Consider the following 23,808-nt stretch of genomic DNA (forward strand, 5'->3'; position numbering starts at 1 on the left):
TATTGTCAGGATTATTTTCTCTGCTGGTTTTACTTTGGAAAGATTCTATTACTGTCTTCACATTTACTGATCTCTTCTTCTTCAGTGTCTAATCTGTAGTTAATTTTGTCCAGTAAAAACATCACTTTAAATACTGTATATTTTATTTCTAAGACAATGATTGGCAAACATTTTCTATAAAAAACCAGAAGATAAGTATTTCAGGCTCTGCAGGTCATACAGTTTATTTCAATCAAGATCAAAGGATCATATGCAGATTTCTAAGGCTCATTTTCTATATTGCTCCTTTCTTTCTGAAACTCTGTTCTGCAACTTCCAGCTGCCACAGGTTCCTTGAACTTCATTCTTTCTCTCCTTAATTTATAAAGGTGGCTGCTGCTACACTCTGTTAGGGTAACTCTTTTTGAATGCATAGTTCAGAAATTGGTTCCATGCAGAAATCGGGAGCAATTACTAAGCTTACCTGATTTGTTTCTCTTCTTTCCGGAATTGCTTTTTTCTCTTGTCTGTCGTTCAGTGTCTACAAGCAGTTTGATTTATACATTTTGGTGATTTTTCTAGTTGTTTATTATGGTTATATAAGTTTAGTATTTGTTACCACATCATAGTTAGAAGCTGCAGTCTTGTCAGCCCTTCAGAGAGTGCTGTCACAAGGAGATCTTTGTCATACATTCACATGCAGCCTATTCATTATGGAGTACTATGTCCTTCTGTAAAAAAAAAAATCTAAGTATTTAATCCCTGACCATAAATAAATAATAAATAAAAGAATGCTGGTAGGTTCAGTGATCTCTGGCCTGCTTTATAGAGTGATACAAGTCTGGGTTCAGTAATGTTTGACACAATGCAGTTGTACAGAAGTAGTAGTTATAATCTAAAGTATCGTTTTAATGAGGAATATTGTTGAACAAAATAATTTTAACTAAAATTCAAAAATGATTATTGTAAATATGAATTCACTATTCTCATTTATTTTCCCATTCATACCAATTTGAAAACATTTATGGTGTATATGCTGGAGGCCCTGCCACTATGAGGGACAAAGGAGGCAGGCTCTGGGTGAGGCTGTGGTGTATGTGAATGCAGGGATTCTAACTGAAGCTTAGTCATCGAGTCTTGAAATATAACAAGAGAATTCTTTCATTGACAAGGATATTGAATGGCCATTCAAATTGTAAATGGAAAAAATAAATAAATAACTGGTCCAGTTTGGAGAGCAGATAGGACTGATCACTGTCGAGATGTGGAGTTAATGCTTACAGGTTTCATGATAAAGGAAAGGGCAAAACATTAGAGGCATTTTAGAAGATCTCTCTTAGGACAAGCAATCTGGTTATTTGTTGGGTTATCTCTAAAAGGAGTCATACTGGGTACACAGTCATTGGGCCTTCCCTACAAGGCATATTTCAGAAATTTTACAGATAGGCACTGTATTGACAAATGATGCATGAACAATTTAACATGTTAAAAGGTCAAAGCCAATGCTGTCAAGCAGGGAAATCAAAATAATAGCAGAGTGTACAACCTAGAGACATAGTTTCTAAATTATTCTTGGGGATTATGGAAAGACCTATGTAATTAGTAGCTAATCTTACACTGATTGGAAAAAGAAAGATTATTACTATTCTTATGGGAATATCTGGACTACTTAGAAACTGGATAACCTTTGGTTTTGAAGACATAAGTATTTGAGAGTTGAATAAGGCTTTATTTGAATGTAATTCTAAAGGGATAACCTGGACTGACACTTATATATCCTCTTGTGCTTTCCCACTTAACCAGATAAGGAGGTTCTCTGAATCTCAAAAGATGCTGCTATCGGAGACTACATTGGGAAAATCATCTTAATTAGAGTAAAGCCACAGTCACAGGGAGATAGCCCTGAGTCATAGCAGGAATTGGAGAAATCCTACCATGAATGAACTGTCATCACCTTTCCTAGAAAATAGGAGTATATCAAGAATCTGTAGAGTTCAAAGTTCATTTGATCAACTTTAAAGAGTGCCTTTATCTAGCTGAGCTTTCCAAGAAAGAGGGTTTTTATTCATAATATTTTTCTTATCCTGGAAGAAAAAATGTACATGTTCTTGTTTTGAGTTCATCTGAGCTCAGATTCTAGAGGAAAATAGTCTTGTGCTGTTTTTCCTTGTCCTCAGAAATGCAGAATTTGACAGTGTGTGTGGGGTGTGGGCTTTCAGTACTGGAGGTAGGACTGGTGCTGAAATAGCTTTGCATTTATCCAAGAAATATATTGAACGAACCAAAGAAGTGAATCTGCCTTCTTGCCTTCATGAAGCTCATATAATCTAGTGATAGAGAAAGATATTAAAGAGGAATCATACACATGATTATATGAGTACAGTTTTGATAGTTCCTTTGCAGGGGGGGGGGTTGAAAAAGTCTGACATAGTCAGATAACTAATGTTGGGGACTTGCTTTCGTCTGGAGTTGAAGGCTAAGAAGTAAAAGATGAGAAGTTAGGAGAAAAGGGACAAGGATGGGAGTGGATGTGGAGATCCCAGAAGTGAAAAGAACTTTGATAAGTCTGAAGAGAAAATGCTAATATGAAGGGACCGAAGTAAGAAAGAGGGAGATTTTATGGCAAAGAGGTGCTGAGTAGGAGCTTGATCATGCTGGACCATAGAAACCATTCTAGGCTTGAAAGTTATTCTAAGTGTAAGGTATTTTTCCCTGCCAAGAAGGAAGGAAGGGAGGGGCCGGAGCCACAAGGTGTGGAATAACAAAAGGCTTTATTGAGTACAGAGTGCGCATCCCACTTGATGAGATTCCCTGGCCCTAAGGAAAGATGGAGGCCAGGGAAGTCGCAAGTGGTGACCCATGTGGGAGATATTTAAAGGGTTCCTAAGGTGGTTGAGCTAATATGACATGGTGAAATCTCACTGGCTGGCAGACGGTCACTTTTCTCCAAAAGACTCCTGGGAAGTTTTTTTTGGCGCACTTGATTGTGGGCGGTCCTAGTCAAAGTTCGCGTGTCTGACCTTTCCCATTATCCACCGACCTTACACTAAGGTCAATGGAAAACTATTGAATCCTTCCCCTGGCAGGATCAGATCTGCCTTTGTGAAAAGCATGGACTGGAAAGAGATAAGAATGGATGCAGAAAGATGTTGCAGCAGGTGAACGCCATTTGAATAGTTTACAGATGGTTTCTGCCATCCTTTTGTTCTTTTGCATGCTCCTACCAAATGAAAGGCTCTTTTGTAACACTTACGAAACAGAAGTTCATTTATTAGGTAAGTGGACAAAGAGGAAAAGAGAAAAATGACACAAATTACCTGCTCCCCTGCTGTCATTATGCCAAATGTCTGACAGACTCTCCATGAGGAGAGAGAGGACATTGGGTGCATTCAGGGTTCGTGCTCTGGAGCTCGGCCGCCTTCCTCGTTCTGAAGGGGACAGCAAAGAGGTGTGGTTGTCAGGAGATCATCTTAATAAATGTGGGTATTATATGAACCTCAGCAGTTCTGGTCTGTGGCCAGATCTTTATAATTCCTCTCCCTCTTTTGCCTTTTTGAACAAAACTAATTTTTTGTGCGTATCCCTCCTGAGAAACAGAGGACTTTGCTATCAGGACTTCTGTCCCTTTCCAGGAAAAGGGGTGGGGGAACACTAAGGGCTAACTCTCATTGGCTCAATACCTCTCTTACTTGGGGAGACAAGCTTAGAAAATTAAAAACTACCCCCAAAATAAATAAATAAAACCCACCCACCCACCACCAACAACCAATCTTCTATCAGCAGCACATTAGCCAGTAATATATTCTTTTTGATTTACAGTGTTCAGAACCAAACATCTCGAATAGCTGCACTTCAATAGTGATTTGGCCTCTTGTGTGTGCCTGTTTTGCGCTTGCTTTTTGTTGTTGTTGTTTGTTTTAGTGGTGGGGACAGAAAAGAAAACTGGTGGAGGAAAATTCTCCTATGGAGGCTGGAGCATGTTTCAGGGTTTTTTGTCCCATCATCCAGGGCTGGTTAACCGCAAAAACGCTGCTTTATAGCACTTAGGGCAGGGGTCCCCAAACTACGGCCCGTGGGCCGCATGCGGCTCCCTGAGGCCATTTATCCGGCCCCCCCCCCCCCCCGCACTTCTGGAAGGGGCACCTCTTTCATTCATGGTCAGTGAGAGGAGCATAGTTCCCATTGAAATATTGGTCAGTTTGTTGATTTAAATTTACTTGTTCTTTATTTTAAATATTGTATTTGTTCCCGTTTTATTTTTTTACTTTAAAATAAGATATGTGCAGTGTGCATAAGGATTTGTTCATAGTTTTTTTTATAGTCTGGCCCTCCAACGGTCTGAGGTACAGTGAACTGGCCCCCTGTGTAAAAAGTTTGGGGACCCCTGACTTAGGTTAAAAGATATTTTTAAAATACCCTCTGTAAAGACCTTCTCATGATAGGATCATTTGAGACTAAAATGATCCCTGCTGTACTCAGGCTTAGTTTCCATTCCTCATCTCAGCTCTTTAGAAGAGCTGACAGTGACGCTGTCTCGGCGTGGTCTATGGCACCGCGCCACGTCATGTAACGCTTGTCACTGCTCTGCGATGGGACATGGACGCAAACTGAAAACACCCATTTCGACTTTTTCATACAATGTTCTGTAAATGTCTCTTCTGTTGAATCTAATAATAAAGAATTTGGGCTAGTATTTTTTTTATATCTTTATTTTTAATTTTATGGTAACTTATTTCTGCTATTGTTTATACAAGCATTTATTAGCAACAGATTAGGGGAAAAAATCAACTACCTGGCTCTCCTGTACTATTTTTTTTTTGCATTTTTTGGATCTATAATAGATCTATAATTATTACAAATAAAGTAAAAAGAAAAGAACAAGTAAAAGAATCAGAATAGAGAAGCACTCAGCCTTACAGCACTACCTTTGGACTGAAACAGCTATACATGGAGAGTCACTTTAAAAAATTTCTAAGTTCATGGTCAGGAGATATGAGACTTGTCAGGATGTAATCTATGGCTACATTTTAAAATCCATTTTTCTATTACTGCAACAAGGCTGCGTGAGAAAGCCAAACAAACACAGACAGCCCAGTAGCGTAAAGTGACCAACATGGGCTCAGCTCACTAGCAGCCTTACTGGGCTTTGCTCACTGGTGTGTCTGCAGCGAGCGGCTCCACAGGGGATGGCTGTCCAGGGTGGCCTTGGCCAGGCCCACGTGGGCTCCCAGTCTTCAGCAGATGGGCTTGTACTTGCTCTAGGGACAAATACAGTGTCTAAGAGTGCACACAGCAGGGAGGCCCTTCCAGGCAGAGGCTCCCTACTGGCATGGGGTAGTTTCTACTACATTCTATGAGCAAATCAGGAGGCCAGGACAGGTTTCAGGGTGGAGAAATGAACTCCGTGTGATGGGATACTCGGTGAAGAAAGGAGAAGTGTTGCCATTTTGCCATCAGCTCACGAGGTCTGGATAATTGTAGGAGCTTCCACATTTTCCAGGGTGTCTGAGAGATCTCAGATTTCAGGGGCGAGTGTCTGACTTCCCAGCCCCAAGGGCTATTGATGAAATACTTCCCCCTCTCTCTCAAGTGACCAAAATAAACACAATGAATTGATTATGATAGTCTGCTGATGAACTTGGAAGTGACTTTAGAATCTTTCGGAATTGGATTTACAAATTGAAATCTGTCACTCGACACTGCAATTCTGAACAATTGGAAGTAGCTCAGGAGCCCCTTTCCTTCAGAGGTGCTATATGTGTGCTTTTTGGTTAGTAATAGGTAACTCTAACCCCTCAGGTATTAATCTTGACCCCGATAGGTCATTGCAGCCCAATTACAAGACCCATGCACATTTGTCTACACAACTGAGAGGCAGAACAGCTATGGCATGTAGCATGTGGGGTCTGTGGACATTCTCTTAGTTAAGACACAGGGTTGTTGTGTTAGTTTTGAACCTATCAAGGACAATAGATATGGTTACAATACTAGAAATTCTCAGAAATGGCACAAACCAAACCTGAGCATATAAGGTAACCGCTGGAGCCTGAATTTAAGGCACAGATAAAGTCATGTTATGGATGCCCTCCTCTAGCCCTGAAATAGGAGAGGTTGAGGGAACTAAGAACTGTAAGGGTGGATAAGGACTTTTCTGCTGCAGGAATGATATCCTTACCTGACATGCTGAACCCAGCGGCACCGGTGAGCTGTGGGAATGGCTGCAAGCGTGGGTAGAATTCCCAGCAAGGCAAAAGGTCTCCTCTTCAGCTTGGCATTAGCTAAAGTCTGTGTCCTTAACAGTGATAAAGCTTCCATAGAACAATTATGGAGCCCTGGAGATTTAAGAGAGGCAGATACTATTTATCAGCTTCTCTTCAGAGGTATCTCTGTGCTAAAAACATCACAGATTCATTGTGATTATAGCCCCATTTTACAGGGAGCTGAGAATAGCTAAGTGATTTGCCCATCGTTCCATGGGGAATCAGTTATAGGGTCGATATTTAACTCAGTTACGTGACGTTAAAGGCTAAATTTTTGATCACTATGCTCTATGACATGTCAAGGATTTTAAAGCTTTGAAAAAGGCAGGGGTTGGACTGATTTGTCCTAAGGATAAGGATAAGCTTCGATGGAATGCCCACTTTGGGTTCCAGAGAAGACAGAAGCACCAGAACTAGAGTATAGGCACAGCATGGATCTGAAGCACTTCCCCATGGAGTTCCTCAGTGACACAACAAACCCTCCCCAGTGATTTCCCCAGGTGCTTTGGTTGGCCAAGTAGGACTCAGCCATCGAAAGGCAGGCCCCAACAGCAGGTGAGCTGGGAAGAGTGTCCAGCTTACATGGCAAGTCTTCGGGGATGGGGTTTGGACACGGGCAGGTTCCTGGAGCCTCACTGAGGTGACAAGTTGCCCAGAGCAGTCTGGGAAGAGGGAATTGGGGTGTACTAGAGCAGGAAGGAGCAGGAAGAAAGGTTGGGGAGATGCAAACTGGTAGTAGAAGTCTACCTGCAGTCAATATGGATTGACTAGATAGGTGTGAGCAGGTCTTCCAGGGAAGGGGGACACAATGGCAGGACACAGAGGTCTTGGGGAGCAGGTGATATCATAAGTGACAAGGCAGAAAACATCAGCCCCACAGAAACTGAAGCACAATGGTGGGGGGGGGGTCAATTGTAAGGTACACCCATTCCTCAGCATCCCATGTCTTCAGTTACCAGGCCCATGACAGACCCTCAGAGGGACAGGCTGAGAACAAGTCAACTCGAGGATATCACCTGAGGTCTCCTTAGTTGTCCCCCATGGAGGACTGAATCCACAGACTTAGAGCAATAAAATGTCACTTGTCACAGACGCAGAGGGAGAAAGGAAATCCAGATGGCCTTTGCAGTTGGCAAAGGGGACAGATTTGATCAGTCTTGAGTATCATTCCTGCCTGTGCTTGTTCATCTGAGAGGCCCTACTTTCATCCACATCCAAGATTTCAGAAACAGAGCCTGCGGGACTCTATTTAAGTTGTTATCTTTTATGCTGCAGCATTTTGAATCAGTAAATTGTCACAGTCTCTTATTGGGCTGGTCCAGACAAACATGAAATTGGCTGGAATTACAGGAGAGATTTGAGTTGGATACATCAGAGGACTTCCTAGTCTGAGGGGCACTGGCAGGAGGGAATGAAGTTATTTCTGTCGCTGCCATACTTGCTCTATTTCTCTGCCCTTTTCATTCCTCTTTGAAATGTTTTTATTCCTCTTCCCTCCTGCATTTCACTCATTGATTTTAGCCAGAGCTAAAAGTGAGCTTTATTACCATGAACTTGGTCATGACGGGGGGGACTTGAAATGAAGCTGTGTCCTGTGCAATGGGATGACCACCTTACGTTAAATTGATGGGTTCTCATTTTTGTTGAGTATGACTATATTTCTGTGCATTTTATTTCACCCCTTAAACATTTATGTTCTTGTGTTATGATTCATTAAGTGTAGTAAAATGAAGTCTTTGCAGTGTTAAAACAAAATCACTTCTCTGGAGTGTATGTACTTCACATTTCTTTTTTAACTCCTGCCAGCCCTTGTTTTGCTTTGCTCTTTTCTTCTATTGGCCACTTTCTTTATGGCTCCCTTTTGGTCCTCAGGGCTAGTCCTTTAATCCCCATTCTGCTAAAGGATTTGCTGCTGCAGAATACTTTCTAGACAACAGGGGTTTTTCTAGCTAGAGAATCACTCTCCTGCCCTCCTTCTCCTTCTCCCACCCTTCTCCTTCCCTCCTTCTTCTTCTTTCCCCTTCCCTCCTTCCCCCACCCTTCTCCTTCCCTCCTTCCTCTCCCTTCCCCTTCCCTCCTTCCCCCACTCTTCTTCCCTCCTTCCTCTCCCTTCCCATTCCCTTCCTCTTCCTTTTTCTTGCCTTCACTTCATCCCTTCTCTTTTCTTTTTATTCATCTCATCGCCTGTCATTTCCCCATCTCATCTGATCCCTCCCATAATAATGGTTTTATCAAGAAAATGACAGTGACTAGTAGAGTCAGTATAGTGTCACAGACCCAGGGAAATTCAGTGGCGGTGGTGACTGGACATCTCTTGAGACTATGTACCTACCCAGTTAGATGGGAAGAGGAGTCTTGGAGACAAGAACATTCTGGGATTATCAGCTCTAACTTGCAGGCAGATAATCTTAATAAAGCAACTAGATGTACAAGTAAAATTTCCCCACAAAGTTAATCTCTTTAAACCTTTTGAGACACAATTTTAAATCAGTCAGAGGAAAGACTCATGGAGTGCTATTTTAGAGATGCCTCAACACATGGTTTAATCAATTTACTAAGGGCTTTCAGAGACTACTTAAAGGTTCTGCTGGACAAATAATCATTTGTCTAAGTCAGTGGTTCCCAAACTTCAAAGAACACAAGGCTCACTAGGTGGCTCATTAAAATGCAGATTCTGGGCTCTTCTCCTTAAAGATCCTGGTTCAATGTGTCTATAAAGGGGTCCAGGGAGCTGCATTTTAAACAAGGTTCTCAAGTGAGTCTAAAGCAGATTATTCATGAACAACACTCTGAAAATGTCTGCTTAAATGAATAAAGTCTGTTGCTTTTCTTGAGGGGAAGGTGAGGAAAAAACTGTCTGCACTCCTTGATATTATACAAATAGTTGAGTCCTTTCAGTACGTAAGTTCAGTGTGCGTCACTGAGTGGGAGGCGAGTAACTGCTCTTCGCTGTCTTTAACTGCTACATTAAGCTTTGAATCTGGGCAGTTTCTCCACATCCTAGTATGATTGGGCACTCTCTACTTCTGCATTTGCTCCCCTATGTCTCGTATGCTGGGTGTTTAGCTACTGTATGAACATACCACCAAATCAGGAAATAAGGCAATTATATATTTTAGTAGTTGTAGTAGTAATCGTTGAATGAAGATCTAGAGCTATATTCAACCAAGGATGTGCTTCAGTCCATATGGAAATGATGCTAAGTCCATTTCATAGCATGGCCTTTCTTCTAATGTGTTTTGAAAGTAGGAAAGCCGTCACATCTCACTCGTGCCTTTGATCAGAATGCTGTGTGCATACCGGCCATATTGCTCTGACCGTAGCTGGGATCTCAGGCCCGCATCCCAGAGAGTGGGGTGGAACCCAACCTCCAAGCGAAGCTCCCCCAGAGGAGTTGTCTCCTTATGCTTTAAATCTCTTGCTTGACCAGGTGGTGGCACAGTGGATTGAGCATTGGACTGAGATGTGAAAGATCCAAGTTCAAAACCCTGAGGTAACTGGCTTAAGTGAGGGCTCATCCGGCTTGAGGACAGGGTTGCTGGTTTGAAGCTGGCTTGGCTGGAGCCCCCTGGTCAAGGCACATATGAGAAAGCAGTCAATGAACAACTAAGGTGCCGCAATGAAGAATTGATGCTTCTCATCTCTCTCCCTTCCTGCCTGTCTGTCACTATCTGTCCCTCTCTTTGTCTCTGTCACAAAAAATAAAAAACTAATAAAAACTAAAAATAAATTAAAAAATAAATCTCCTCGGCAGTCATTCTGTTTGCATGTGATCTGTTTCTCGTCTTCCTCTCTTAAGTATGGTTTAGTAGTCACATATAAGTGGGACCGTCCTTGCTGCTTCACCTGCAGATTGTGAACAACCAGTTTAGAGCAATGCCAGTGTCAGTGAGATGCTCTGAAAGACTCTTTCATATGCCCATGAGGTGAGAGGCAGAGAAACACAAACTCTTCATTGATCTGGTTCCCTGTAGGGCAGCTGCCATGGGGAATACTGAGACTGGGACAGTGAATGAGTGTGTGTGCATGTGTGTGTGCATGTGTGTGTGCATGCGTGTGTGTGTGTGTGTGTGTGTGTGAGAGAGAGAGAGAGAGAGAGAAAGAGAGAGAGAAATCTGAATGTAGGCATGTACAGTAGATTTCCACTTTGAGAACAGTGGTTTCTTTTTTATTATTAAATTGAATGGGGTGACATTGATAGGATTATAGAGGTCTCAAGTGTTATGTCTATGACATATGATCTGTATATTGCATTGGGTTCCTACCACCCAAAGTCAAACCACATTCTGTCACTATATATGTGGCTCCCTTTACTCCCCACTCCACCCCCTTCCCTCTGTAACCACCATACTGTGGTCTGTGTCTATGAGTTTCAGTTTTATATCTCGCATATAGTTCTTAGCTTTTTCTGACTGACTTATTTCACTTAGTGTAATATTCTCAAGGTCCATCTATGTTGTTGCAAATGACGTTTCATCTTTTCTTTTGCCTGAGTAGTAGTCTATAGTATATTCTTCAAATCAACTTTTTAAAATTATATAAAAGGAGTATTGGAAAATTCTTTATGAAATGATCAGTTTTGTAATTTATATATATTTAAATTGATTTTCCATCAGCATTCTATTTGGTATAAGCCGGTTTGTTCTAGTTTTTTTGCAGAGTAACACAAATCACTCTCATTTCTGCCCTGATGAAAGCTATAGATAGAATGTTCACATAAATGTAATACACTATTTTGTTTAAGTTTCAAAGGGTTATAGACCCTGAAAAGTTCATTCATGTACACCAAGCTAAAAATGCTGGTTGGGTCGGATATGAAAATCCCTTGTATTTCTTGAGTATAAGTCAGGGACAAGACAGAGGAGGTAGCTACGGGAGGGTGAGTGACCCAATATGGCTAACAGAACTGATTTAGAGCATTACCAAACTGAAAGTTACCCAGAAACTGGGAATTGTTTTACATGATATTTTAATATTCTAATCTGTTTGGGATCAAACAGTGTATGAGAAAAAAATTAAACAACAGTTATTAAGAATAAATGCATGTATAACATTTAGTCTTTTGCATCCATTCAAATACATATTTTATGCTTATAGTTTTTGAGTGCTGAATAGTTGTATCTTTTTTCACAGTAATGCTATGATGTGTTTATTTTTATCCCCATTTTGCAATGAGGAAACAAAGGCTCAGAAAGGTTAACTTACTGACCCAAAGTCACACAGCTAGTGACAGAGGCACTAACTTTAATTTCGGATCTTCCTGACAGCAAAGCAAGTGCTTTCTGCCCTCTGGCCTCTGCACTGTGACCTGAGCCACCCTTCTGCTGGGTGCCCCCCAGGAATCACAGAGCTGGACACAAAATGCTGTTGCCACAGAGAAGTCTCACCTGATCCTCATGTCAGCCAGCCTGACTGGCAGAACTAAGTTATTATCCCATTGTATAAATACAAGAACAGCTGCTTAGAGAAATGAAATGCAATTATCCAGGTAGTGTCAGACAGGGCTGGAACTCTGGCCATCATGGGCCTGTCCTTGTCCCACTGCTGCTATTATCTTGCATTGCTGTTGTGTATTTTTCATCATTGACACTCACTAGCGCCTTCGATCACATCTGGCTCCCTGTGTGAACGGCATTCTCCCATGGAACCTGAACCACACCGCCTCTGCCCTCTGCTCAGCTTCCCCTGCAGACCCTCCTGGGGTCTCACAGGACTGGCCTCCCGGACCTCTGTGATGTTCCAAGAGATGATACTCTCCTCGCTATTTATCCCATAATGACAACAATAACAACACCACCACCACCAACAACAGCGACAAACTCTTCGGGAAACAATAAATTAAATCCAGACCAAAAACACCCCTCAGCAACCCTTTCCTCCAAGTTAATTAATTTGAGCACTATTTTCAGGAAAAGCGTTCCTTAAATCCCTATCGCTGAAGGCAATTTTCTTACCACAATCATTCAGCGGTTCTGACTGAAAGGAGCTTAATCGCTCCTTGACAGAAGGTGACTGTCAGGAAGAAGGCTGAGGGAAAGCAGATTTCTACAGCCACTGAAGGGCCTCAGTGCCTCAGAGACCACCTCCTCTGCAGCCTCGGGGAAGCTGGGTGCTTGGTAACATGCTTCTCTCTGCAGTGAATTCTGACCAGCAGGGTACATAGTGGTGAGGGGTATGTATGCACATGTGAGTGCAGATTTGACATGTGTGTGCATATATATCTGTGTATATGTATGTGTGCAGTGTGCACATGTGCATGTGTGTGCGCGCTAGTAGATGGAGTAAGGGGGTTTTGCTCCGGCAGGGAGCTTGTGTGCATGGTCCCTGACCTCCTGCACACCTGTGAGTAGGCACCGTGTGTACAGGCATTTATAGCAAGGGTCTCCACATGCACTGGAGGGCCACCTGTTTCAGGGTATCTCCATACCTATTTCTGTGCTTCAGCCTTAATACCAGGTATATCTAGGCTCTCTCTAGAGAATGGAATTGACCGTTATTGACAGGAACACTGTGATGGAGCTTTTGCCAGTCCTGAAAATAGAGGTAAAATATGGGGTCAGTGCCCTAGTTCCCTTAGCCATTAAGAGTTATAATAGCTTCCATTAATCAAGCAATCAGGCACTAGGCTAAGCACTTTATGTGTCTGCATATATTATTTCTTATAATCCTTTCGACACCCCTGAGTAGCTGCAGTTTTCATCACTGGTTTTTACAGATGAAGAAACTGAGGCACACATAACATGGCCAGGACTTGAGCCCTAGTTAGCTTGATTGTCAAAGCCCTGCCCGATTGTCAGGATGGTGGGGTGAGGGGAGGTGGAAGGTATGGGGGGATAAATGGTAATGGACGGAGACTTGACTTGGGGGGCAGGTGAACATGCCATACGGTTTATAGAGATGTGTCATAAGAACTGGGCTCCTGAAACTTGTATAATTATGTTAACTAGTATCACTCCAATAAATTTAATTTACTAAAAGCCCTGCTCTGAACCCGCACCCCTGTCATGCAGCTTGTAATCAAATCTCGGACACACCTGCAGCTGTTGTCTCCTGCCCAAAGAACATGGTGCTGGACAGCCCTGACTTGGAAGAAAGTCAGAATGAGGTGCTTCTTTCTTCCCTAACCTGAGATTTCTCCAAGGATTTCGCCTGCTAGAGAGTGGAATCTACTCCCCTCTGAATGAAGGGGACGCCAAGCAAGGCCAGTGTTGAGAGTGGCAAAGAGGTGGTTCCTGACCTTGCTTGTGCACACCAGGGCACAGGCTGAAGGATGCAGGTTTCAGAGTCCAACAGATCAGCAAATGTTCCCTAAGTGCCTTTGCTTTTTACCAGTTGTGGGCTCATTTATATCACCTTTGAGCCTATAATGATTCATGAGTAAATTGAGGATAAAAAATTTGCCTCTCGGGGTTTTGTGAGCATTAAATGAGAGAATATATTTAAATGGCTAAATAGAGCGCCAAGCTTAAGGAATTGCTCAGGAAAGAGTAAATATTACTATTATTTTCTCCTCCAAGTGGCAGGTAGCAAACGTGCTTTATGTGCTGCACCTCTGCACCCATCAGCCTCAGGGGATTGAGCCAGAGATGTGTAGATCCCATCTGGGTCTGATGCCTGTCAGGCTTGTGACACCAGGCATGACATTCATTCTGTCTGAGACCCATGCTCTTCATTTGCAAAATGAGGAAGAACTCCAGGCTGACACAGGGGAGGTGCTCAACAAATGGTAGCTATTGTTGGAATTATTATTATTATTATCATTATCATTATCATTGTATTGCTAATTTATCAAATTATGTAAGAAATCTCCAAAGCTCCTGAGGAAAATCAGGCTACAAAGAGTATTTTCCTTGTTTGGAGATTAGTATATCAGTACAATTCATAGTTCATTAGAGGAGACTGTGTACTGCTAAATTAGTCTCCTAGGAGTTGAGGACATTTCTAAAAAATTGTTTTAAGTAAATCTGTAGAGTATAAAGCAAGGACAGAGCCTGGATTTTTCCTCAGGCCTTCTTTGTGCTTACTGTGGACCAAGAACATCCTACATCTGAGAGGACATCTCTCTTCCTTCTTTTCTAAATCACATGGATGGGAAGCATGACTCTGGAGTGCTATCATGTTGCCCGAGAATGCACCCTGCCAGTAAGAACATAGGCTATGCTCACCTTGCACTGGGCATAAAGACTTTACCTGAATCCTCAGTCTCCGTCTGTCACACCAGCTCGGATGTCAGGGTTCTTATGTTTTTAGTCTTTCCTCTCCTGTCTCCTAAATGTATTTTAAATTTTAGATCCCTCTCCAGTTCTAAAACATTTTGCTTCAATCAATTAATCTAAACATGTCTGTCTAACTCAATAACTCTCAACTTGGTTATAGGTTGGAATCACTTTGGGGAACTTTTAAAACATACTGGCACCAGCCTTGGCTGGTTGGCTCAACGGATACAGCATCAACCCGGTGTGAGGAAGATCTGGGTTTGATTCTGGGCAGGGCACACATGAGAAGCAACCGGATGCTTCTTTCCTCCTCCTTTTTCTCTCTTTCCCTCTCACAGCCAGTGGCTTGATTGGTTTGAGTGTGAGCCCCTGGCACTGAGGATAGCTCAGTTGATTTGAACATCAGCCCCAGATGGGAGTTGCTGGATGGGTCCTGGTCGGGGCGCAGGTGGGAGTCCATCTCTTTATCTCCCCTCCTCTCACTTTAAAAACAAACAAACAAAAAATATGTTTATATATATTTAAAAATATAAATATATTTATACTGGCACCTGGAGACAGAGGGAGGAGGGAAAGGGCAGATATTGATCAAGGATACAGACTTTCAGTTATAAGCTGAATAGGTTCCAGAGACCCACTATACAGCATCATGACTCCAGTTAATAACATTGTGATTCAAAATTTGCTTATAGAGCTCCTGTTCTTACAACCCACACAAAAGAAGACTATGTGAAGCGATGGGTATGTTAATTAGCTTGATTGCCATATCATTTCACAGTGTATACTACATTATAGCATCACATTGTATACTTTGACTATCTACATTTTTATTTGTCCAAATAAACAAGAACTAGCTGGGGAGCTATACCTAAGAAATAGGGAAGGAAGGACGGAAGGGAAAGTTAGCAACGTCAGCGTGTTAGATACTTGGGGGAGGTTGTCCTGCAGGGAGGCTGTGAAAGAGATTTAAAACAAGGTTGGGGTGCAGGCATCTGAGGGGCATGGGATGGGGGCAGGAAGAGGTGTGGGAAGTTGAACTCAATTAAACATAGGTTGTTTTAAAGCAAGGTTAGCCAACTATGTCCTGTGGGCCAAAGCCTGCTTTTCAATGTCATAGCAAAGAATGTTGCTACATTTGTAAAAGGTTGAGAAAATCAATGTTTCTCCATTTTTATAAGGTTAATAAAATAAAAAAAAATGTTTATGACACATGAAAATTATAAAAAAATTCAAATTTCAGTATCCATTAATAGTTTTATTGTCATAGACATGCAAAAAAAATTACTGACAACTGAGTTTTGTCTGGATCAGTTAAAAAGGAATCTGGGTTGGGCGTGGAGAGGGAGGCCTTGGGTCCTGGTCGCTCTTTAACAGCTTCCCGGGCACCGTGTATCCCAAGATGAGAACTAGTAATCTAGTTCTTACTACGTGTTGGTTAGAATCCCAACCTTGCAAGGTTGATGAGAAAATGTGATTGTATCTGCGAAATTCTTTGTAAACTAGACAGTAACGTGCATACATATGTTTTTTGTTGCCTTTGGCTGTTAGACTTAAGATCTACAAGTTGGATTTCAGATGTGGAAACATCAACGACAGTGAACGCAGTGTTCCCTGTGCCGTCTCAACCTCTCCCCACCCCCACCTCCCGCCACTCACCCGCTGGCGTGTTTCTGTGCTCTTCCCTTCTCCCCGGCCCTCCCCACGGAGCCCGTGTTGACCTGCATCTGCCGCAGGGTGTCTTCTGAGCTTGGCTGATTTCAGAGGTGACTTGCACCACAGATCCATGTGGTAAGACAAAGCCCTCAAATTCATGTCACTTGTAAATCAATTTGACTTGCCACTGGGTCGGAGATGACATGGTCTCTGACAGGGACTAAGTTGACCATGTGAGTCCTATCGTGTCTACTTAGGACACTGCTTCATGGAAGCAGGCCCCTTGGCCAAGGCCACTGGACAAGAACCAGCTCCTGGCAGCTGTGTTCATCAAGTCAGACAGCGCCTGTGTCAAATCCACTGTTGCACAGTGTCCCCCTGTCCCTGAATCCAGACGTGAAATCAATTACCGCACACTAGGGCATGTCTAACACTGTAATGGAGCATTTTCCTGCATCATTTCTGCATAGAGGGGACAGGAAGAATCACGACCAAGTGATTGGAAATAGATTTTATATGGGTGCAAAGGTAGGAAAGGCTGGGGCTAAGTGTTTCAGGGGGTCTGAGGGGACTCCATGGAGTCTCAGCTCTGAGTGACGGGAGGGCCACTGAGCAGCATGCTGGGTGAGGGTCCACCAGGCAGTTATGAAACCATTCATTCACACCTGGAGGATGAGAATCATTTCCTCCGATTCCTTTAAGTGTACACCTGCCTCCAGAGTGCTGGCTTTTGTCCGCGGTGACTCTCACACAGCAACCTCTTCACTCAAGCAGGTACAGAAACCACTGGGAGGCCTGGCTTGCTGTCAGAACACCTTAATATGTATCCTGGTCCAGCTGCAAGGCTTCAGACATGGCACCCCAACTCTCTAAACCTCAACTTCTCCATCTGTAAATGGGGGTGATACCAGCACATACCAAACAGAATTGTCGGGGGGATTGCAACAGGCAATGTGTATAAGACATTGAATTCTGGGACTGGTACTATTTCTTACACCTTCATGTCTTAGCTCATCTGGGCTGCAATAACAGAATGTCACAGACTGGCTTAGAGCCAGAAGAAATATCTAGAAGCTGGAAGTCAAAGAGCAAGTGCTGGTAGATTCTGTGTCTGGTGAGGACCTGCTTCCGGTTCATAGATGCTGTGCTGTCCCAGCGAGGAAGGAGTGAAGGAGCTCTCTGGGATCTCTTATAAGATTGCTAATCCCATTCATGCTCTGAATGGCATGACCTAATTACCTCCCAAAGGCGTCACCTCCAAATAACATCACATGGGTAGTTAGGTTTTAACACATGAATTTGGGGGTGACACATTTTGGTCTGTAGCACTAAATAAATGCTTTAAAATAAAACTATTTTTTTCCTTATTTTTTAATCCAGAGACCCTTGTCCTTCAATCATGGGAAACACCTTCTCAGCAATATCATATTCTAAAGGTGGCCTTTTCCCTCCCCTCAGCCCCCTCCTGCACACGTCAATGAAGAGGCTGGCCTTGCTCATCTCTGAGACACTTCCTAGCACCGAACGTCTAAGTGTGGCAGGTGAGTTCAAATAAACACATACAAATGCACACACTGCCCTCCTTTGCTTGCACAAAGACAATGAAAACGGATGAAGGTTAATTTTTTTGGCCCCTTCTCATAATGACTCATCCATAACGATTTCTACTGGTTGTATTTTCTTCTGTGACAGAAACAATTTACTGCATTCCTGCAAAGCCCATTTTCTCAGCATGATCTACTTGTGTGGCGTTTTGGGAAGTAATTTACTGATATTTTGCTTCAAAATCGCTTACGAAGACAAAGGGGCTCTGTTGACACCACGGTGCATTCCTTGTGGGCTGGAAAAATAGGATAAAACAATTTAAAAAGTAAAAACATGGTATTATCGTCACTTTGAACTTGGGCTGTAAATCACACACCCCTAGTTGAGACTGGCCTCTCCTCCCTCCATTTCTGCACCTTGCTCCGAGTGCTGTGCTCTGAGCTGTTTGTTTGCACGGGCAAATTCACGTGCTGTCTTGCTGGGAGCAAGCTTTTCTATTTGATCGTGAACCCACTCCTCAGGACGCCAAATGTTTCCTTTCCTACTTTTCTTTTCTGTTTTGTCTTTCACACTTCTGAAAGGCAGGCGGCAATTGCAAGGCCCATAATTGAGGACTGCGGCAGAGCCCTCGCCTCCCTGGATGCTGCTGTCCTTGGTCCCAGCTTCTCTCTCTGCCTAGACACTGCTTAGCCTGGGAGTGTTGATTCTACTCTTCTCAGTCCTCCTCTGTGCACACTGCAGACTAGGCGACTAGGGAAAACAGGGTGAGCCTCGTCAGTCCCCTGCCTTTGGGCAGAAGCAGTGAGCTTGTCCTCCTTCTGCTGGAGCTCCCCGGGGCGGGAGCTTCCTCAGCCTCCTCCCTAATCCGCTCCAGCCTGAGCTCTCCAAATTGGACAGGATTTAGTTTCGTCCTGGTTTTAGAGTTGGCATATATTTGTTATTAGTTTTGCCCAAGGTTTTGTACTCCTTTTAAAATTAATAATGATTTTAGGATTTTATAATGGGCGAGGTTTGTGATCGTCAGTCTAATCCTGTAAGCCTAAATCCTAAACCAACATGAATTATGCTCAGGATGGCCTAAGCGGCTGCCAAGATCTTTGATTTCCCGAGCAGTTGACATGAGTAGGAGGAGAGAGAAACAGCCATTGTCGGCACCACATTGCATCTCACCAACTGAGGGAGGCCTGCAGAGGTTTACTTAGAGGGAGAAAGCTTTCACGGACTTAATGGACTTAATATAGATTAGGTTTTGATAAAGATGCAATTTTTTGAGTTGCATTTATAACATTAGAACGTACCCCTTTGAATTTTTTAGCAAATTTTAGGTAACTATACTACATTTCTGGGCACTTTATAACCTACCCTTCAATCATTTGCTTATTCACAAAAGTCTGCTGAAGACCTACTATGCGCCAGGCATGGTGCTAGTGGTTTCGAGAAAAGAATTTTTAAATGGTCTCTGCCTTGAAGGAGCTCCTAGGTTAGTGAAGGATGTCAACATTCTCAAAAATTTAAGTAGTAACATCCTTTTCTTTCTGTGTTTGTAATTTTTGGCTCTTTTAGCTGGCTTGTTGGAACCGAAAAGAGGTGGAGCTTCTCAAGAAGTGCTGCTGACTTAGTATGAATGATGTTTGCACCCACATTCATTTCTGCTGCCTAACATCTTGACTGTTTTTTTCTTTCTGTTCCTGCCAACATAAGAAAGCATATGTTTATTTCTAAACAAAAGTACCCTTAGCTATGGCTTATGAAACTCTCCTAGAAAAGGTCAAGTTTCAATGAGGAAATCAAGAATCCCACCTGTCTCCTTTTTATCTGTCCACATTTTTGTTGAGTCCTAGGCATGTGTTAATTTGTACTGCATTATCAGAGTGACAATTGAGTTCCAAGGACAGAAGGTTAATTCTGTATTGCTCAAGTCTCCAGAGCTACACAATCAGGGAAAACATCCAACAGGTCTTCAAATAGGAAACTTAAGGCCCATATTGTGCCATCTCTACTTCACATTCATTGCCAGCAGCAATGCCCTTGAGTAACCTAGAGGGACAGCACCAGAAAAAAACCCTACCTATGATTACACAGTTATCACTGGGCTGTTCCTGGGCCACATGGCTAAATTAAGGGCATTGTCTTCCTCGTCCTTCCCACATAGAAGCTGATGAGCACAGCTAAATGGCCCTGGGACCCTGTGGAGAGGCTGACAGTCCTCTTGATCTGCCAGGAAGCCCAAGAGAGACACATGTCTGGTTACTAATAGAATCAGCTATTTGACAAGGCTCTTTTAATTTATTAGAGGGATGCTTCAGACGACAGGTGGTTAGAACCAGAAAGGAAAGAAACGATCAGTGTTTCTTTTTGTTTGTGACATTGACTTCTGAAACCACTCCTACGCCCAATCTCTTTGACCCTTTTGGGGCTCAACTGAGCTCCACCAACAGAAGACTTAGTCGTAAGGCCTTGACCTCACCTCTGAGACCAATTCCTTTTATTTAATTGATCTCACTCTAAGGTACTGGTACCTCTAGAATTTGTCTTTATGGCCTCCCTTATACCTCAGGAAAGACTCTTAAAGCCAACCCAAAGGGCAGCTGTGACTGTTGAACGGGCAACTCTATTAATTTGGGATGAACTGAGTGTCAACAAATTGAGTTTCGAGGGCAGCTCAGGAAACTTGTCAATTTGAAGCAGACTGCCTTGTGTCTAAAGAATCCTTAGTAGCTGGATTTTGGAGTCTTGTTTACGTTGGTGTATGTAATAACTACAATCCCCCAGGTAGATTAAGTAGTTCCTTCATTTAGAACATCCAAAACTGTATGACATTTGAGAGATTTCCTCAACCTTGTCAAGGGCAAACACTCACTTTATTGCTTTCTCTGATTCTTTACTTATAGACAACAGACGGCTTTCTCCCTCACGGTGACTAGAGGAGCAGAGGTGAGTGGAAAATACCACAGATGTTTTATGGTGCTCAAGTCCTTGCCATTGTACTCCCCTAGCTGGGTAATAGCTTCTCTCTTGTGTTTTCTGATTCTGTCTCCTGTAATTTTTCCTCCCATTTTCTTTCCAAGTCAAGGTCTCTGCCCTTAACATGAAACATAATAATACTCAGCATTCATGCAACACTTTGCATTTTTAAGACCCCAAATGATCATTAATTAGCTCATCCACGTAAAATAATGCTTGTACAGCAGGCCAGCTGTTACCCCACTACACAGATGAGAACACCGAGGTCCCAGTAGACCAACTCACAACCCAAAGCAAGGTAATCCTTCTAGCGCATCAGAGCCTCTGGCTTCAAGAAAAGGCTTCCTCCACACGCTTGGCTCCCAGGAGTGAAGTCAAGAGAGAAAGATCAGAAGTTGTTTTTCTTACATGACTTTTCTGTTAAAATCCAACCCTTTCTGATTTTCAACTATTTCCTCAGTTCTGTCTGATCTAAAAAGAATTCGAGGCCTGTCCAACAAGGAGCACCTGTACTACACTTTGGGGCCCACCCATGACTTAACAAGCCCCTCCTTGTTCCTATCACCTATGTCATCCACGGAAACCAGAAATACTTCAGGGTTCAAAGTCAATTCTTAGCCAAAACCTCTTTTGTGGTTTCCACAGAATGTATCCATTGTCAACTGAGGCACTTAGGCTGTATGTCATTAGCATTTTTATTTTATTTATTTATTTATTTATTTTGTATTTTTCTGAAGCTGGAAACGGGGAGAGACAGTCAGACAGACTCCCTCATGCGCCCGACCAGGATCCACCCGGCACGCCCACCAGGGGCGATGCTCTGCCCACCAGGGGGCGATGCTCTGCCCACCAGGGGGCGATGCTCTGCCCCTCCGGGGCGTCACTCTGCCGTGACCAGAGCCACCCCAGCGCCTGAGGCAGAGGCCAAGGAGCCATCCCCAGCGCCCGGGCCATCTTTGCTCCAATGGAGCCTTGGCTGCGGGAGGGGAAGAGAGAGACAGAGAGGAAGGAGGGTGGGGGTGGAGAAGCAAATGGGCGCTTCTCTTATGTGCCCTGGCCGGGAATCGAACCCAGGTCCCCCGCATGCCAGGCCGACACTCTACCGCTGAGCCAACCGGCCAGGGCCGTCATTGGCATTTTTATAGGCATATTATATATATAGGGAAGAATCAACAACCTTGCTGTAGTCAAGCTACACTGTGTTAATTGCTTCATAGTTTCAACATGGTGTCTCTTTCTCTTTGGGATAGAAGTAAACTGATTTGGTTGGATAGGATATATTCCTTTTAAAGCCACGTTGGTTATTACCCAACACCTAATGATCCTCTCCCAATTAATTCTCTCATGATTTGTTTTGAGAGTCTTTGTCATAGGTAAATTAGTGTTGTTACTAATCTCTAACTTTTTAATTTCTGATGTTTCTGCCTTTTTTTAAAAAAAATTATTTATTTTCCTTTTACAGTTGACATACAGTTTTATTAGTTCCAGGTGTACAACATAGTGATTAGACATTTATATACCTTACAAAATGATCACCCCAATAAGTCTAGTACCCATCAGCCAGCACACATAGTTATTACAATATTAGTGGCCATTCCAATTTATGCTGTACTTACATCTGGGTATAGTCTATATTCTTTTTTTTTTTAATTGATTGAGATGACATGGTTTGCCAAGCCATACAGGTTTTAAGCATACAACTCTATATAAAACCATTTATGTACTACACTGTGCACCCTCTACCCCAAGTGAAGTCTCTTTCGGTCCCCATTCCCCACCCCCTTTTTGCCCTTTGGCTATCGCCACCCTGTTGTCTGTGTGTTATATATACATGTTGTCTGTGTGTTATACATACATGTTGTCTGTGTCTGTGTGTTATACATCCATGTTGTCTGTGTCTCTGTGTTATATATACATGTTGTCTGTGTCTGTGTGTTATACATCCATGTTGTCTGTGTCTGTGTGTTATATATACATGTTGTCTGTGTCTGTGTGTTATATATACATGTTGTCTGTGTGTTATATATACATGTTTTTTGTCTAATCGCTTCACCTTCTTTCATCCAGGCCCTTCACCCAGGTGCAAAATAGAAACAGAGGCATGAACACAGATCTTTCTGCCTTTTTAAAAAACATACATTAGGTTGGTCGGTTTCTAATCTTTGTAAACCTTATCCAATCCTTCATAAGTTCTCAGAAATGGGATTTGTTGAAACTAAAATTTCATCAGTCAATTTTTAATGATGGTGTCCAACTAAGTTATAAGACCCTGGCTGGCAGTGGCAATATTATGTTCATCCTTTTTCTTTTATTCATCATGGAGCTGAGACACTGTGCCCTGAAAGATTAAAAGGTGTTTAAAGCTTATGTGAAATGCACCCAGACTTAGGGGAAATGTACAGAATTTATTTTCTTGCCCAAACTTCTACAAAGTTTTGTTAGGTGGGAAGACAAATCATATCTATGAAACTTTTAGAAAATAGTAAATGACAAAATGATCGAGGGCCAGAGCAGACCATAAAGATCGCATGTATAATGCTCCAGCAAGCTGGATAATTAAGAGCGGGATCTTCAAGCCAGCAGGCCTGACAGGGTACTCTGAGGACAGCTGGAGCAGTGGGGGGCAGCGTTGCATCCAGGCTTCACAGTCAGACAGATCTGGGTTCAAACCCGAGCCTTCTGCCGTTGAGTACTCTGTGATTTGGACACCTTACTGGACTCATGTAAACCTCAGTTTACCCATCTGTACTATAGGGTTAATAATATTTCCAAGAAGAGAGAGAAAAGAGAGTTTTGTGCCTTTTGTTCACTACTGTACTTCTTTTGTCTAGAAAAGCACCTGGTGCATGGTAAAAGGTCAATAAATATTTGCCAAGATAACTGATCAAATCAGATAGTACTTATTAGTTTAGGTAACACATGTACATTAAAAATTTAACTTGGTAGTTGGCATAATAAGTATTCAGTGAACTTTGATCACTGTTATTATAATCTCACTGGTTTTGGAATATTGAGCGTTCTGGCCATTCTGGCTTTGCATTCTATTTTTTTGTATCAATGAGACAGTAAACTTTCTAAAAGAACATCAAGTCTGTAGAAAGCTGTACATACATCCTGACCTGTTGCCTGCATTACTGTACTGACTTCACTTTGTTAAGTTCTCAATTTTTAATTAACCCCAATCTTTCTGG

This window comes from Saccopteryx leptura, chromosome 2 (genome assembly GCF_036850995.1).
Source record: "Saccopteryx leptura isolate mSacLep1 chromosome 2, mSacLep1_pri_phased_curated, whole genome shotgun sequence".
NCBI classification, from domain to species: Eukaryota; Metazoa; Chordata; class Mammalia; order Chiroptera; family Emballonuridae; genus Saccopteryx; species Saccopteryx leptura.